General features: G+C 41.3%; 1 protein-coding gene and 1 long non-coding RNA gene across 28 annotated transcripts in view; one reads left to right on the top strand and one right to left on the bottom strand.

Annotated features, from left to right (window-relative positions):
- Positions 1 to 909: 909 nt before the first annotated feature.
- Positions 910 to 15,055, bottom strand: LOC147356702 (uncharacterized). The gene is made up of 4 exons (XR_015143490.1): positions 14,840 to 15,055; positions 6,852 to 7,045; positions 1,235 to 1,377; positions 910 to 1,148 (listed from the first exon to the last, which is right to left on the bottom strand). It is a non-coding gene; the product is annotated as an uncharacterized LOC147356702 (long non-coding RNA).
- Positions 15,056 to 15,111: 56 nt separating this feature from the next.
- The window catches only part of PRRC2C (proline rich coiled-coil 2C), a 95,318-nt gene continuing 91,308 nt past the window's right edge, over positions 15,112 to 19,121 (top strand). For all 27 annotated transcript variants that reach the window (XR_015143488.1, XR_015143485.1, XR_015143486.1 and 24 more), the window contains exon 1: positions 15,112 to 15,322. The gene's annotated coding sequence lies outside the window, so the exon portion shown is untranslated. The remainder of the gene's footprint in view (positions 15,323 to 19,121) is intronic.

The raw sequence follows: 19,121 nt of genomic DNA, 5'->3' as shown, positions 1-19,121 counted from the left end.
TCTGTGTGACCTCACCCCATTCCACCCCAAGCAGTCACCAACAATCCTACTCAGCCAAAAAACAATGATAAGAAAACTGCTTTATTTTTACCCCTCGACTGGTAAAGTAAATAGACTGAAATCATAAACCATGGCCTCACAGAAATACCTCCTGATATTCAACATAACTACTAATTGGTTATCTACTATAGACTGTATATGTGGCAGGCACAGTAGAGAATACAGAATGATTACAAGACTTGATACTTAACCTTGAATATTCAAGTTGATAAGACAGAAGGATGTGCCACATCCTATGCTGGGAGCCTTTTGATATCATCTTATTCATTCCTCAGAGCAATTCTCTAGGGGAGAAAAGTATTATCATCTCTAGGTTACAGGTGAAGAAGTTGAGGCTTAAAGAGGTTAAATACCATCTCACAATTATATACTGACAGAGTTTGTATTTGAATTTTTCTTCTTTCTGACTCTAGAATTGAAGCTATAGACCCTAAACTACTGTATATTGTTCAATGGAGATAATTATCCATTCAATGTTATCCACTCCAGAAGTATGTAATAAGCATTTACTATATACCAGGTCCTGGCATAGATGCAGATACACAGGGTCTCTGTCTTCATACAGTTTCTAGTTTAACTGGAAAAGGAGGTATTTAACATTAAATGCAATGAGGGTTATAAGGGAGAACTACAGGATGTTATTCAGGAGTGGGTAACCAGGAACTTATTTTGGTCTAAGGATACAGGAAGTAGCCAAATCCTTCTAAACTCAGGAACTTCACTTCCCAGCTGCAGGATCTAGGGAGAATTACACTTCCTTATTTGCAAAATAATGACAGTAACACCAGCTACAGATTTTGTGAAGGTTAAGAGATACAGTGTATGTAAAGCACAGAAACTGACAAAAAGTAACCACTCAATAATTATTAATTAACAGCTATCTAAAATTTTCATTCATATTTAAGAATACACAAAAGCAGGGGTAAAACAGAGAAAAGAGCAATAGGAGAAGGAAAATGCAGCGCAAAGGCCCTAAGCCAAGAGGGGCAAAGTATCACATAACTTGCTGTAAGATCCAGTCCTGGAGAAGGTCCCCAAGCTTTTTGGCAGCAGGGACCGGTTTCATGGAAGACAATTCTTCCACAGGCCTGAGGAAGGGGGATGGTTTCAGGATGATTCAAGTGCATTACATTTATTATGTACTTTATTTCTATTATTATTACATCAGCTCTACCTCAGATCATCAGGCCTTAGATCCCAGAAGCTACGGTCCCCTGCTGTAGAGAGCTCTGCCAGAGACAGCTGGACAGGCAGGTGGGGACCACATCAAGCCTTCAGGTAAAGATGTTTATCTTTGTACAAAGGCAACTGAAGCACCTAAAGGAATTTAAGACAAGAAGAGACTTGTTGAGATTCAAATTTTAAAAGACAACACCAAGGGAGGGTGGAGAGAATTTCTGTTTCATTTTATCAGATCAGATGAGATCAGATCAGTCGCTCAGTCGTGTCTGACTCTGCGATCCCATGAATCCAGCACGCCAGGCCTCCCTATCCATCACCAACTACCGGAGTTCACTCAGACTCACGTCCATCGAGTTAGTGATGCCATCCAGCCATCTCATCCTCTGTCGTCCCCTTCTCCTCCTGCCCCCAATCCCTCCCAGCATCAGAGTCTTTTCCAATGAGTCAACTCTTCGCATGAGGTGGCCAAAGTATTGGAGTTTCAGCTTTAGCATCATTCCTTCCAAAGAAATCCCAGGGCTGATCTCCTTCAGAATGGACTGGTGGCTCAGACAGTAAAGCGTCTGCCTACAATGCCGGAGACCTGGTTTCAATCCCTGGGTCAGGAAGATCCTCTGGAGAAGGAAATGGCAACTCACTCCAGTACTCTTGCCTGCAAAACCCCATGGACGGAAGAGCCTGGTAGGCTATAGTCCGTGGAGTCGCAAAGAGTTGGACACGACTGAGCGACTTCACCTTCACTGTGTGTGTGCGCGTGTATATATATATATATATATATATAGGCAAATTGCCAACATCCGATGGATGATCGAAAAAGCAAGAGAGTTTCAGAAAAACATCTATTTCTGCCTTATTGACTATGCCAAAGCCTTTGACTGTGTGGATCACAATAAACTGTGGAAAATTCTGAAATAGATGGGAATAACAGACCACCTGACCTGCCTCTTGAGAAACCTGTATGCAGGACAGGAAGCAACAGTTAGAACTGGACATGGAACAACAGACTGGTTCCAAATAGGAAAAGGAGTACGTCAGGCTGTAGATTGTCACCCTGTTTATTTAACTTATATGCAGAGTACATCATGAGAAACGCTGGGCTGGAGGAAGCACAAGCTGGAGTCAAGATTGCTGGAAGAAATATCAATAACCTCAGATATACAGATGACACCACCCTTATGGCAAAAAGTGAAGAGGAACTAAAGAGCCTCTTGATGAAAGTGAAAGGAGAGTGAAAAAGTTGGCTTAAAGCTCAACATTCAGAAAACTAAGATCATGGCATCCGATCCTGTCACTTCATGGCAGATAGATGGGTAAACAGTGGAAACAGTGTCAGACTTTATTTTTCTGGGCTCCAAAATCACTGTGGATGGTGATTGCAGCAATGAAATCAAAAGACGCTTACTCCTTGGAAGGAAAGTTATGACCAACCTAGACAGCATATTAAAAAGCAGAGACATTACTTTGCCAACAAAGGTCCGTCTAGTCAAGGCTATGGTCTTTCCAGTAGTCATGTATGGATGTGAGAGTTGAAGTATAAAGAAAGCTGAGTGCTAAAAAATTGATGCTTTTGAACTGTGGTATTGGAGAAGACTCTTGAGAGTCCCTTTGACTGCAATGAGGTCCAACCAGTCCATCCTAAAGGAGATCAGTCCTGGGTGTTCATTGGAAGGACTGATGTTGAAGCTGAAACTCTAATACTTTGGCCACCTGATGCAAAGAGCTGACTCACTGGAAAAGACCGTGATGCTGGGAAAGATTGAGGGCAGGAGGAGAAGGGGACAACAGAGAATGAGATGGTTGGATGCCATCACCAACTCGATGGACATGGGTTTGGGTGGACTCTAGGAGTTGGTGATGGACAGGGAGGCCTGGCGTGCTGCAGTTCATGGGGTTGCAAAGAGTTGGACACGACTGAGCAACTGAACTGGACTGAACTGATAGGCTTCCCTGGTGGCTTAGTGGTAAAGAATCTTCCTGCCAATGCAGGAGACTCAGATTCTATCCCTGGTCCAGGAAGATTCCCCTGGAGAAGGAAATGACAACCCACTCAAGTATTCTTGCCTAAGAAATCCCATGGACAGAGGAGGCTGTCAGGTGGGCTACAGTCTGTGGGGTCACAAAGAGTGAGACAAGACTTAGCAACTGAACAACTATATATGCATGTGTGTGTGTAATAATTTCCAATTAGTCTGCACGTGCAGCTTTAGTAATTTCAGTGATGAGTGTGTTACCTTGATTGTGGTAATAGTTTTACAGGTGTAAGTCAAATTTTATCAACTTTTACACTTTAAATATATGCAGTATGTGCACGCGTGCTAAGTCACTTCAGCCATATCCGACTCTTTGTGACCCTATGGACTGTAGCTTGCCAGCCTCCTCTGTCCATGGGATTCTCCAGGCAAGAATACTGGAGTGGGTTTCCATGACCTTCTCCAGGGGATCTTCCCTACCCAGGGATTGAATCCATGTCTCTTATGTCTCCTGCACTGACATGTGTGTTCTTTACTGCTGGCACCACCTGAGAAGCATATGAACTATATTTTATGTCAAATATACCTTTCACTTTGACCCAGCTTTCTGGAGCTATTAGTAATTGCTCTCCACTCTTCCCAGTAGCATATTGGACACCTTCTGACCTGGGGGGGTTCATCTTCCAGTGTCATGATCTTTCTGCCCTTTCATACTGTTCATGGGGTTCTCATGGCAAGAATACTGGAGTGGGTTGCCATGAACTTCAGCGGACCATATCTTATCAGAACTCTCCTCTATGGTCCGTCCGTTTTGGGTAGCCCTGCACATAGCTTTATTGAGTTACGCAAGCTCCTTCGCCATGACAAGGTTGTGATCAATGAAAGGGATTAAACATAATAAATTATTTTCTTAAAAAATAAGCAATTTTTATCAAAGATAGGAAGACAAATTAGCAGTGGCCAAAATACTCTACTTAGATGACGGATGGTGAGGGCTTAGATTATTATGATGGCAGCAACTGGAATGGAGAAAAAACTTGATGCTTCATTGGATATGGAGGGTATGAAGGATAAAGTGTGAAAGAGAAGAATCTGGGGATTTTCCAGATTACTAGTTTGAGCAAGCTAGGTAGATGGTGGTATTGCAAGTTAAGTTCCCTAGAGAAGAAACAAAAACTAGCATGCAGAACTTTAACTAGACTGCTCTTGGGATCAACACCAGTGAAAGGGGGAGAAGAAAGCAGAATTAGACTGAGAATTAGCTAGCCCTTTGTGGAGCTCTGGAACAGAGATGGCCCTTCAAATAGCCCACAGAGGAGGTTGAAAGGCCAGACCTTTACACCATCACACCAATGGGACAAGAGGAAGGAGGAGCAGCCTTGGGCAAAGCAGCTCTCTTCAGATGAGGCAATGCTCAAAGAGGACTCATATCTGCAGGCCACTGCCAGCCAGCCATCTCTCAGGAACCGGAAAAATAAGTCATTAATTTGGGCAGCATATATCAGGGTCCTCCACTGTTGGGGACCCTCTCACTGAGAGACATAGGACACTTAGTTCTTAGACTGATAACAACTTTACATATAATGAAGGCACAAACAGCACTCAAGGAGGATTCTATAAATAGTTTGATAACAAAGTCTAAATCTGATGGTTACAAAAGGGTTTTAGAAGCCTCACTTTCTGAAATCACACCACTGCAGGAAAAACTCTCCAATTTCTTAAGATGATAATGATGAAGTTTCTTTGGAAATAAAAATAATCTGAGGAGACTGACTCTATTTCTCTATTTCTCTCCATCCACACTGTAGGATTCAAACCCACCTCCCCACCCCAAGCCCTGACTACTCCTTTGATTATCATTCTAGCCTCCTAAAACAGTTGCTCCTATGCTCAGCCAACCTGTTCTCTCCATTTCAAATACTAACCATTTATACTAACTACTAACCAGCAGCTAGCACAGTGCCTGGTGCATAGTACCTGCTCAATTAATACTTGTTGAAAGAAAACAATGAGTAAGGAATAATATACATTATACTGTATTCAATGTATAATGCCACGAAAATTCATGAATTTCACCTAGACTAGATAATATCCCAGTATAAATTCATCCAAAGGCTCCTCTTGCCCCTGGGGTAGAATCTGACTCAGTTTATAAGGTTCTTGGCAGTATAGTCTCTGATCACCTCTGCAGTTTTGCTTTTTACTCCAATCTCTCCTCTTTCTCCTTACGTCCTCAAGGAGTCCTCAAACATGCCATGTTCCCTTTGGTTTAGGGGTGTGTTTCCACATGATGTTTCCTCTGCCTGGACCATTCTTCACCCTTCTCTATATACAAGCCAACTGCCTCTCTTTCCCTAAACACTGTTCTACTAAATATTGCCATACCTCCCCCATCACAGACACACACTCATTCTTAACATACATCCACATATGTCGCTAATTCCTATACAATGTTGCTGCTGCTGCTGCTGCTAAGTCGCTTCAGTCGTGTCTGACTCTGTGTGACCCCATAGACAGCAGCCCACCAGGCTCCTCTGTCCCTAGGATTCTCCAGGCAAGAACACTGGGGAAAAAAAAAAAGAAGAACACTGGAGTGGGTTGCCATTTCCAATGCATGAAAGTGAAAAGTGAAAGTGAAGTCGCTCAGTCGTGTCAGACTCTTAGCGACCCCATGGTCTGCAGCCGACCAGGCTCCTCCGTCTGTTAGGATTCACCTTCCCTGACCAGCCCTCTCTGCAAATCTGGTTTAGGTGCCCATTCTTTCAGTTCACATGCTACCTTTTAATTCCCTCATCAGACCATTTATAACCATTAATTATAACTACTTGTAATTTTTTTAACCTCGCCCCACTTGATTATACTCTCCCTGAGAACAGGAGTTTAGACTGCTTTATTCATTTTTATCTCCTTTGTGGCTGGCACAGTGCCTAGAACATCATGCATGCTCAGTCGTGTCCAACTCTTTTTGACCCCATGGACTGTAGCCCGTCAGGCTCCTCTGTCCATGGGATTTCCCAGGCAAGAATACTGGAGTGGGTTCCCATTTCCTTCTCCAGAGGATCTTCCCAACTCAGTGATCAAACCTGAATCTCCTGCATTGGCAAGCGGATTCTGTACCACTGTGCCACCTGGTAAGTTCTTAATAAATATTTGTTGAAGGAAAAAGAAAGTATAACATATATTAAATGTTACATATTAAAATCAAAGTAAATGATACAGATTCATGATACACATCATGACATTTACAAATAGACAAATGGCAAATATGCCATTTGAGTAATGTATTAAAAATTCCCATTCCATTTATTTTCTGCTATCACTTCAAAAAGGTGAATTCTGCCCATGACATGAGGTCATTTCATTGACCTCATGAAATTCTATGGAACACTTACTTGCAAGATTGATGTAAATTCTTTAAAGCAAAATTCCCTCTAGGCTGATTTAGGGAAACTGTCTTCTAATACAAGGTGGCAATAATTAGCTATGATTTGTTAACAATCCACTTCATCTTAATAAGTCCTTAAACCCTCAACTATTACCAAGGGCTGGCTGGCCAGCTCAGAAGTCACATTGTTAGAGAACAGGCAACAAGTTGTTGCTCCTTGTTTTTTTCCTCCACTGTACCTGGAAAAAACTTACCTTATGCAAATCTGAGTGAACAAAAAATGATAATGATAATCTTGAGCCCAAATTTTCTTTAATATTTTGATCTTAGATAAAGGTCAAGAAGCTTTCCTGGTGGTCCACTTCTACTGTACTCCCGGTGCACTTCCACCGCAGGGGCACAGGTTCACTCCCTGGTCAGGGAACTAAGATCCTGCATGTTATGTAGCCTGGCCAAAAAAAAAAAAAAACAGTCAAAATGTCCAGCAAATAACTAGAACTTATATTTGCATGGTACCAAATAAGCATAAATACTTTCTCATTACCTCCTCGTTTCATAACACTGGTAAAGCTGGATAATTAATTCATTGCTGAATTGTTGATTCAATTTGAATTTTAAGGAGAATGACTGTGGATTTCACTCTCTAAATCAATAAGCTGGTTACTTCAGTGTTTTTATTTGTATCAGACCAAATTACTGTTGATGTATTACTTAATGATTTTAAGCAACAGTATTTCTTGCTTTTGGTGTTGACCTTTTAACAATGAATATTTGTTCATGCTTATTCTTTCTGTGCTTTTTAAATAATCACTTTAAATCACATCCTGTTGTTGAGTTGAGGGCGATTTCACTAGTAATGGTCATGTAGCATAATGCTCTACTGGTAAGAAAAGAGCCTAATCTAGTCAATAGCATCATCACTGTCCCTCCAGGTTAGACAGCAAGTGATGAAGAGATACACTCCTTGAGTGAGGGTCACAGAAAGTATGCAAAGAGCCTTCCAGACAAGCTGGGAGAATGATGACATCAGCCTTGCTTGAAGCTAGACCTAAGTTCAAATACCAACTCTAGCACCAATCAGCACTGTGAGCTCAAAGTAAGCCCCAGATCCTTTTGAGCACAGTTTTATCAACTGCATTGCAATCTGCCACGTAAAATGATATGTGTAAACTACCACATAATTGCACTCATCTCACGCACTGGCAAAGTAATCCTCAGAATTCTCCAGGCTTCAACAGTGTGTGAAGATGAACTTCCAGATATTCAAGCTGGATTTAGAAAAGGCAGAGAAACCAGAGATCAAATTGCCAAAATCCATTGGATCATTGAAAAAGCAAAAGAGTTCCAGAAAAACATCTACTTATGCTTTATTGACTATGTCAAAGTGTGGATCTCAACAAACTGTGGAAAATTCTTCAAGAGATGGGAATACCAGACCACCTGACCTGCCTCCTGGGAAATCTGTATGCAGGTCAAGAAGCAACAGTTAGAACTGGACATACAACAGACTGGTTCCAAATAGGAAAAGGAGTACATCAAGGCTGTATATTGTCACCCTGCTTATTTAACTTATATGCAGAGTACATCATGAGAAATGCTGGACTGAATGAAGCACAAGCTGGAATCAAGATTGCCAGAAGAAACATCAATAACCTCAGACATGCAGATGACACCCCACTTACGGCAGAAAGTGAAGGAGAACTAAAGAGCCTCTTAATGAAAGTAAAAGAGGAGAGTGAAAAAGTTGGCTTAAAACTCAACATTCAGAAAACTAAGATCATGGCATCCGGTCCCATCACTTCATGGCAAATAGATGGGCAAACAATGGAAACAGTGACAGACTATTTTGGGGGGCTCCAAAATCACGTAGATGGTGACTGCAGCCATGAAATTAAAAGACACTTGCTCCCTGGAAGAAAAGTTACAACCAACCTAGACAGCATATTAAAAAGCAGAGACATCACTTTGCCAACAAAGGTCTGTCCAATCAAAGCTATGTTTTTTCCAATAGTCATGTACGGATATGAGAGTTGGACTATAAAAAAAGCTATGCCGAAGAATTGATGCTTTTGAATGGTGGTGTTGGAGAAGACTTTTGAGAGTCCCTTGGACTGCAAGGAGATCCAACCAGTCGATTCTAAAGGAAATCAGTCCTGAATATTCATTGGAGGGACTGATGCTGTAGCTGAAACTCCAATACTTTGGCCACCTTATGCAAAGAACTGACTCACTGGAAAAGACCCTGATGCTGGGAAAGACTGAAGGCAGGAGAAGGGGACGACAGAGGATGAGATGATTGGATGGCATTATCGACTTAATGGACATGAGTTTGAGTAAGCCTCAGGAGTTGATGATGGACAAGGAAGCCTGGCATGCTGCAGTCCATGGGGTTGCAAAGAGTTGGACATGACTGAGTGACTGAACAGAACTATATTAAAAAGATTCAGAATAGTGCTGGCCCCCATTAAGCATGTGATAATTTTTTTTAGTTTTTATTGAATTTGTCACAATATTACTTGTATTATATGTTTTGCTTTTTGGTCACGAGGCATGTGGGATCCTGACTAAGGATTAAACCTATACCCCCTGCATTGGAAGATGAAGTCTTAACCACTGGACTGCCAGGGAAGTCCCAGCATGTAATAATTTGCAGCTATACCAGGGTTATATGCAGTAGTTAATGCAGCACCAACAGCCAAATGAGAAACACAGCACTGATGTGTTCAGTTGCTGCCAGGGGCTCCTCAGGCCAAACTTCTTGGTTTTCTGCAACCTGGCTAACTCCTCAAGGTTAAAAGAACCTTCTCTGTTTATCAGACAAGGCTCCCTTCCTCTTGCGTGCATACACGTTAAGTCGCTTAAGTCATGTCCGACTTTTTGAGACCCAGTGGGCTGTAGCCCGCCAGGCTCCTCTGTCCACGGGATTCTCCAGGCAAGAATACTAGAGTGGGTTGCCATGCCCCCCTCCAGGGGATCTTCCAGACCCAGGGATCAAACCCGTGTCTCTTATGTCTTGGCAGGTGAGTTAGTGGTCTCCAGAAAGGGCATCTTCTCAGCACATCATAGAGATCAGAAGGAGACCTTAATGTGGAAGAACTTTAGAACTAAGATCTATGTCCCTGCTTCATTGCAGCCAGCATAGGGTAACTAACTGCCCCATCCTGCCCTGGACTGTTTCCTGGATCACGGGACCTTCAGTACTAACACCATGACAGTCTCATGCAAACTGAGATGACTTATCATCCTAGCATTTTCCAAGACTGGGCAGGTAGCCTGATAATATGTAGCCTAACAAGTAAGTGGTGGGATGGTTAGATAGCATCACTGACTAAACGAACATGAATTTGAGCAAACTCCAGGAGATAGTGGAGGACAGAGGAGCCTGACATCCATGAGGTTGCAAATAGTCAGACAAGACTTAAGTGATCGAACAACAATAAATTGTATTAATACTATAATGATTAAGACTTTCCAATTAAAACTCTCATGTAGGTAATAATGAACATTGAAATGAAGAATTTCATTTCATTGCAATTTACCCAGGCTATTGAAAACTTTGAGAAGCTTTTTCTCATTCTCTTTGAATCACTATTTCTCTTTTCTTTATAAAGTTAACAATGGTTCGAGTATTGTGCTATTAATTCCCATTTGAAGCAATTAACTCACTGATACTCTTAGCAACACAAAGAACTATTTCTGAAATAACTGTTTAATTAACCCCAGCAGAAATAAGAATGGAGAATACAAAGAAACAGAATCTGAACTGGGGATGAAATTTTGAACCACATGAAATTCTCTTCTTTCACAGAAGCCTGCTGCTACTGCTGCTAAGTCGCTTCAGTTGTGTCCGACTCTGTGCGACCCCACAGATGGCAGCCCACCAGGCTTCTCGGTCCCTGGGATTCTCCAGGCAAGAATACTGGAGTGGGCTGCCATTTCCTTCTCCAATGCAAGAAAGTGAAAAGTCAAAGTGAAAGTGAAAAGTGAAAATGAAGTCACTCAGTCATGTCCGACTCTTAGCGACCCCATGGACTGCAGCCTACCAAGCTCCTCTGCCCATGGGATTTTCTGGGCAAGAGTACTGGAGTGGGGTGCCATTGCCTTCTCCGCCATAGAAGCCTAAAGGTTATTCAAAATATCTAGTTCTAGTGCTAACAAAGAAATGTACTATCATGAAACAATGCCATTTGCAGGAACTGTGGATGGAATTAGAGATTATCATACCAAGAGAAATAAGTCAGAGAAAGAGAAATATCATATGATATCACTTATATGTGGAATCTAAAAAAAAGATGCAAATTAACTCATTTTCAAAGCAGAAACAGACTTAAGACAAAACAAACATTATTACCACAGTGGAAGGGGTGGTGGAGGGATAAATTTGGAGTTTGGGATTAACAGATACATACTACTTTATATAAAATAGATAAAGGAACTATATCTTGTAATGGAACTATATCTTACAATGGAAAAGAATCTGAGAACACAGATGCATATGTATATATATATATGTCAATTAAAAAAGAGAAATTTATTATCAATCTTATTTTCATTACTATGTGGCAATAAATGATTTGAATTCGTGGCTTCTTTTACACATTTTACATACAATCTGTTGGGCAACAAAAAAGTTAAAAGTGACTTATACTTTCAGAAATGCTACAGGTAGCAACCAAAGTTACAATTTTAGACATAATAACTGAGTACTGTATTTATGTTTATCAGCAACATTTCAAGTTTCTCTTTCTGGCCTAAAACATTTAGAAATCACCTTTTCTATATTTTCAATTACCACCTGCCTAGCTTCTTTGCAATCATTTCTACTTTGCATTCCCTAGATCTCTCCCTTTCCTTTTGGCCTCTGGATCCTTGCACTATAACATTACTCACTTCCTGACTTCGGTGAGTAACTTCCAACCTGAGGCAAAACTGTAAACCAGTAAGTCTCTTTCCTCCATCTCCTTCCTCTTCCCCTTTCTTCTCCATGATACTCTCAGTTCATTAATGACATTATACCCTCTTGACTTAAATCCACTGCTCCAAGAACTTAGTTTCTCTTCTCAGCTAAGAAAATTCCGGGGGTGGACAGTAAATCCCAATTATTCAAATTTCTTTGACGCACAACTTGCAATGAATGAACAATGCTTTTATCCAAAAAGCACCTTTTATTCCATTATTTTAAAAAAGGGTCTGCTAAGCAAATTAATAATAGTCTGACAAATAATGAAAATCTTTAAAGTAATATTCCATTATTTTATACATAATGGAATATTTTTATATAACATACAATATATTTAGTATATAACTTCTTAGAAGTTCACAGAAGTAATTTTTCAAAGCACTGGCAATACATTTTCTTTATTGGCAAAATTACAATATCTGTTGAGGTTTATAAAATGAGCTTACAATTTCATTCAGTATTTGGGAATTATGGTTTTCATTACATCAGGCTCATACTATTTCACAATTTACTAAATATGATATGCTGGACTACTGGTGAAAGGAAACTAAAATTGTCAGGTGCACACAAACATTTAAGAAACACCATTACTAATGAAGCATGAAACCTTCATTGGTTCTTTTTCATCGCATACCTAATAAATTTTCAGTATCTACAGGTTTACAGATTCAATTTCAATGAGAAGGGTAGAAACTCAATGAAACCACTAGCTAATAAGGCTCGACAATCACAAACAAAGCAGGTCATATTGTTTGGAGAATCAATTTGTTTTCAGTAAAAAAACTAGACTGTCCTTATTTCATATATCAACTGGCAATTTGCTAATGTTATCTTAATGTTTAAAAAGCACAACAGGAAATTAAACGCATGTTTTCATTCAAACTGTCATGAAAACATTTTTGTTACCAATGACAAATTTATCTACACCAAAAGGGTGTTAGGGGAGATTTGCAAATAATCCAAAACAAAATAAAACTTTTTAAAGAGTACTATTTGGCTTTGGACATTGCACCAATACCTAGTGATGGCAGTCAGATTTTTCCCAAGATATTTGAAATAGGGATGATAAGACCGCTTCCTGAAAGTTAAACTTTAAGATTATATACAATGGATACGAGCAGAAGTAGGCAAAGTCACCTTTAAAATGCAAACTTGCCTGACTTCATTGTGACTTGATTTTATTGAAGAATATTGCTAAAAGGTTTGGGTAGCCATGGAAACAGAGAAAAGAGCATACAGAGGCACCTGAGGGCCAGTGTCCATCCAAATGCTGTCAGGAGAGAAGACGCCCAAATCAACAGAGCAGCAAGATGTCCCTACTGTACTGGAGATCAATATATAAAGCTCCAACTATTGGAAACTGAGTATTTTTATGTTTGGGATGAAATTGTCCTGTCATGGAGATAGATGAATCAAGAACAGTCTATACACACAACTCAGCTTGTTCTGAATTTGTGCTCATCAAGCAACCTTCTGATAATGTCTTTGGTTTCCTAAGTAAGTTTGTCTACATAGAAAATGCACTGGCTTTCCATCCTGAGTATTCAGGTACACAAATTACAGCTCTTGGAAATTAATAACTATTCTGGTTGCACATGCTAGTCTTGTGACCTTGGTTAAGGTAAGTTCATCTGATTGCTGGAGCTGTTGCATGTTGCTAATGAAAGACACTTCTGTTCTAACATACTCCAGACAACATTCTAGAGTATTCTGGAAAATTCACCAAAGTAATGCTTCCTGTCTGCTTGAGGGCGGCCAGCAGGCCTTTCCCTGGCTATGCCAGCCAAGTGCTTCCGTTTCAAAAGATCATTGATATCAATGGTGTGAGGGCTGAATGCCTGTGATTTACCTCTCTTTATTATTTTATTTGTTCCAACACTTCTACAGTGACAATTTCATAATCATAATGGTGTAGAAGACAGCTAACCTGTTTGAGCTTTATTTAAAGGCTAAAAAAATGCAATCTTTTTAAATCTGACACACAATGCTATATAGTTACACATGCATGCACACTGCTGCCAGGCTGTTAAGTCGCTTCAGTCGTGTCCGACTCTGTGCGACCCCATAGACGGCAGCCCACCAGGCTCCCCCATCCCTGGGATTCTCCAGGCAAGCACACTGGAGTGGGTTGCCATTTCCTTCTCCAATGCATGAAAGTGAAAAGTGAAAGTGAAGTCGCTTCAGTCATGTCCCACTCTGTGAGACCCAGTAGATGGCAGCCCCCCAGGGGCAGCCCCCCATCCGTCCATGGGATTTTCTAGGCAAGAGTACTGGAGTGGGGTGCCAATATATACACTGTACATATGTATGCACACACTTATCATTCGTTTCTCATAACAACTTTATGAGTCATGAATTTTTTTCATTACACATTAAAACTCTTCCTGGGACTTCTGCTGTGGTTCAGAGGTTAAGACTATGCCTTCCAACGTAGGGGTAAAGGGTTCAATCCCTGGTGGGAAAATCAAGGTCCCACACGCCCGTGGGTGCAGCCAAAAATTTTAAAACAAAAAAAACCAAACCATTTTTCTGACTGTAAAATCTGGGTATTATAGAAAGGTGAACTTAACATTTTTTAAAAAATCTGATGGCTTTAAACACTATTAATGTGTTCGCCTTTACAAATAGTTCAAAATATATTTTAAAGTTTTTTCCTATAAATATGCATATGCTAATGCTATGCTAAGTCGCTTCAGTCGGGTCGGACTCTGTGCGACCCCATAGACGGTAGCCCACCAGGCTCCCCCGTCCCTGGGATTCTCCAGGCAAGAACACTGGAGTGGGTTGCCATTTCCTTCTCCAATGCATGAAAGTGAAAAGTGAAAGTGAAGTCGCTCAGTCGTGTCCGACTCCTAGCGACCCCATGGACCGCGGAGCCCAGGCTCCGCGGTCCATGGGATTTTCCAGGCAAGAGTACTGGAGTGGGGTGCCATTGCCTTCTCCAAAATATGCATATATGTGTTTTTTTAATATGTGTGTTTTTATAACATATTTACGGCATAAGCATATTATGGCTTAAGCACTTCCCTTATCTTTAGATATTACTCAGAATTTAACAGCTTTCAAATATTCCATAATATCAATATATCATAATGTATTTATCTCTATATCTTTAACAACACACAAGTATTGGTGTTATGAGTACTGAGTGTTGTGTTTGCACCTTTCTAGAAAATACCAACATATTGCCAAATATCAAGGTTAAATTTTACGCATAGCTTAATTTTAATTAAACTGTCAAACTGTTGTTTGAACCAAGTCACACAACTATCCAACACCTACCAAGAGTGCTCACTTCTCTGAAGCATAACAACCTGTAATTGAGGTCTCTCGAAGAGTTTTTGGAGAGATCTCAAACAAAATCTTTGCCCTGCAGCGCGAGCTCTAATCTTTGGAACGCCCTCCGAGCAGCAAGAGGCGCCGTAGCCTTCCGCCGGGGTTGGGCCGCCACGGAGTCCTCACGTGATCCGGCCGTCTCCGCGCCGTGGGGGCGGTCTCGGGGATTCGCCTTACGCACGCCGCCGCATGACGTCGTACGTAGGGGCTGGCTAGCCGCCATCTTGCTTCTTTTTCTCGCTCGCTATCTGCCTCTCGGGCGGCAGCGAAAGTGCTTTGGCGGTTTGTCCATCCTGTAGCTTAGGCTTTCCGGGTCCCGTGGTCCTTCCAGCCGCCCCCTACCCCTATTTCCCCTTTCCCTTTCCCCGTATCAGAACTCGGCGGAACCCCTCGAAGTGCGCAAACACACTCAGCTTGACACCCTGGCGGGTAAGGAAAGCGAGGGCGTAGGAGCTGCGATCAAAGCGGGCCCCATCGGGGAGGGCTGGCGTGGGGCGGCCCGGGGCATGGGAGCGCACCCCGACCCTGGTGCCCAGCGTCGGGGGAGCCGCGTGCAGTGGGGCCTTCGGGTCTGGCATCCCCTTTTTTCTCGTCTACTACCATCGTCTCTGCTTCTGGGGGAGCCTCGGCCTCCTGCTCGGGGAGCGGGAAACCGGAGTCGGATCCGCCCCATGTGGTCTGCAGCGGGAGTTCCGGACCGTCGGTCTCCTCCCACCCAGGCCTTAGCTCAGGCCCTGAAGGGGGATTACGCGTGTTGCCGGTTAAGGGAAGGGAGTTTTCCTTCCCGCAGGAGAGACGGGTGCGCGGTCTCTTTTCGTAGTGTGGGCACGCGTTCCCCAGACTGAAGGGCTCATGTAGGCCCTTTAATGCCTGCCTTTTCTTCGCGTTCAGTGAAGGTGAAATTTGCAATGAGTCGTGTGCGGGAGAGACCGGGTTAAAGATCGGCTCGGTCAGGGGCTCTTGAGGGAATCAGCACCGTTCCTACTTCCGCTAGGGACGTGCTGCCCCCACTCCAGAGGCGGCTTCGGATAGCCTTTTCTCCCCATAGGCCTCTCCATCCCCTCACCTGCAGGGTGAATCCCACCCTGCGGCTTCCTGGCTTTGAGATAGCGTTAGTATTGGTGTTACGGTAAAGGCCCCACTTTAGGACTTGAAAAAGACATGGTGGGTGGGAGCGGGCAATAGGAATCCTGTTAAATTCTTCCTTTCCTCGAGGGGAATATGTCTAATTCCTTTAAAGGGATGTATATTTGTTTTGACCTGATCTGAGATTCTTTTGAGGTTTCTGACATGCCTGATGTTTGCTGGCTTCTAAGGCTACCCGGATTTCCGCATTGACCGATCTTCAACCTAGGTCCATAGATTCATACCTCGCCAGGGTACTTGGAATTGTACAGTAGGCGGCTGTGCTGTAGGATTTTCATTTGGAATGCCCTCAGAAGAATCAGTATTCTTGATTGGAAGGCTTGATAGGTTACTCTTGCAGATAGAAATGATAGGATGATAACTTAAGCGCCCATCAAGTCCAGCTCCAGCATTTGTTAAAAGTAGATATAACCGCCCTTGTTGGTAATTAAGATGCTGCTTTGACTGGAGCCATTTTTAGGTGTGTGCCATCAGATGCACTGCAGCATCTTTTCTGGCCCACCTCAGATGCATTGATCTCCTAAAAAGAGGAGGAATAGATGGAATTTGAGTTTCTAGCATATAATCAACTAGTAATTCTCTCCTTTTCCGTAGTGGAATTTTCAGAATATAGACTTTTAATTTTACTTTTATATTTTGGTCGAGTGAGTTCTATATATGGTTGTTTTCCCACCTCCACTAGTTGACCTTTACTGAGCACAGAAATATGCTCTTTACATACATTCTCTTTGTTAATCTTACAACAAGCCTTTGAGGGAGGTACTATCATCATCCCCATTTTACAGATGAGGAAATGAAATTTGAGAAATGAAAGTGGTTTGACCAAGGTCACAGGGCAGTTTTTGATGGTGCATAGGTTCAAACCCAGATTGTCTAAACAGAAAGGGGATGCTTTGAGCTATCAAGCTGTCTCCCTGTTCTTTGTAATTTTGTAAACTATAGTAACTAAATAAGATACAGTATTATTAGCCTAGTTTTTGTTTTGCTTGAGTCAGTATAGAAACATTGTTGCATGTGAAGGTTAAAGTGTCGCAAGATGTAAAAAATAGATTACAGCTATTCTGGGGATGGGGTAGAAGCTAATTTTTGTACTTTATATGATTTAAAGGACAATTGAGTAACAGCTCTATGGTATAACATGAGTTTTAAATTCTGCTATCTGGCCTGTATTGATAAAATATTTTCTCATCTGTAAACTGGAGATGATAATAACTCCTTCAAAGAAGTCTTGCCATAGGATTATCATAGATAATGTATGTAAAGGGCTTATCGCTGTGCTCATACATACTAAGATGTCAACTAGCAGTGGAAGGAGAATGGCAGGATAATGGTAGAAGAAAACACTCTCAGCAGAGGGTAACCTGTATATTTTCAGAACAGGGTATACCTTCTTTGATAACTTAATGAATAGTCCACCCCCCCCTTTTTTTTAAAGATATTTTTAGACCTAAATATCTTTTTTACAAAACACGTGTGTGTTAGGTTTTGTTTCTTAAAGATTTCTTCATGTTCTGAAGTCAGTACACCTGGTATCAATATATTGGACATAACTGAAAATACAGAAGTTCTGCCTCATCCCAATTCCTGTCTCTCCTTTACCCTTACCCCTCTGTCTTTACTGGTAATATATCTTTGAAGACTAAATTATGTCCTCCAAGACTATATTAAACCTCCAAGTGGTTTCCTCCCTCTGTCATCTCCCAAACACCACTTCAGTATGTAAGTCACTTGAGTAACTTGTGTTTCAGATTCTATTTATGCTGTATTTGTGTAAGGCAAGGATTGATCACTGATAAAATGTTAACACAAATTGGTATAGAATCCTGTTCTTACCATGAAGGAGATCCAAAAGTTGTGTCTGCTTGAGTTATGACTAATATACCTTCAGTAAAGCAAAACTTGTCATTTTATGAACTGGCAAACCCCATGAAAACTTCTCAGTCTATGTTAACTGTTGTTTAGAATTGATATGTTAGTTTTGAGTCATAACATTTTAAACTTCTCAGTAATGCCCTTGATGCATCAGTCAGTACATCTTTTGGGATAAAAGTGTTCTCTGGGGAGGCTAGCTTCAGTAAACTTTTTATTGTGTATCCACCACCACCACCCTCACCCCAGGCTAAATATAGTCTGACCTTTTTGCCAGTTATATTTCTAGTCATTATTTTGCTCTTGATTGACAGAATGCCTATCACATTTTGGGGCCTGTGTGTGAACATATTTGCTGGCAAATCAGAAGAAAGGCTGTTACTGAGTTTCAACAGTTGTCTGGTTGACAGACAAAAACTTTTATGTGGTTAGTCTGTACCTAGAGTTGAACACAAGATAGCAATGAAATTATTTCTGTCAGTGTAATACACTGATCCATATGTGGTAGTGCTGGGTGTTCTACATTAAAGAAGAGTAGGACATCATCAGCATTTGTGGAGCACTTCAAAACGTTATTGGGTGTTATTTACGTAACAGTATCTAGTAGTATTCTATTTACTTGTCTGTTCTGATACTAGTCTGTTTTCCCTTACTAGACAGTTTCTGTGTTCTTATCACTTTGTACAATACTTGGCATACGCCTAGAGTTTATTATATGTTAATGAATGAGACTAGGAAACACAAAGATTAGACCCACAACTAAGGTTCAGCTGACAAATAGTGGGGCAAAAGAATACCCCATCATCCCTCGCCCCGCCCCTTTATTTACCTACTGGAATCAAATGCTTTCAGGTAGTTTGTGTTTCTGTACTGTACATTGTGAGATTTACTTGCATCAGATTATCCTTCCTAATTTTTAGATTTATTCAACAACATTACAGTTCTTTTAATTTTGTAAGACACAGTGCATCAGAGGGAAATGGCTTTTGGTTCCTACTTCCAAGATGCTCACAGTCTTTAATATTAAAAGTTACTGTGTGATCTTTGGATTCATACTAGAAAATTAAAAATATACAGGCAGGCAATGAAAATTTGGGCAGAAAATTCATATATGGAAAACTGTCTATAGTAGAGGTCAAGTGTCCAGTTGATTACAAGTAAAGGCATGATGGCCAGAAGAGACTTAACTGTAATTATTAATAGTCAGTGAGCA

The sequence above is a fragment of the Bos grunniens genome, chromosome 16 (assembly GCF_055505025.1).
Source record: "Bos grunniens cultivar Pamir isolate PY7600 chromosome 16, Bosgru_T2T1.0, whole genome shotgun sequence".
In the NCBI taxonomy this organism is placed as follows: Eukaryota; Metazoa; Chordata; class Mammalia; order Artiodactyla; family Bovidae; genus Bos; species Bos grunniens.
Note: the sequence above shows the minus strand (reverse complement) of the source record. Positions and strands in the feature narration are given on the sequence as shown.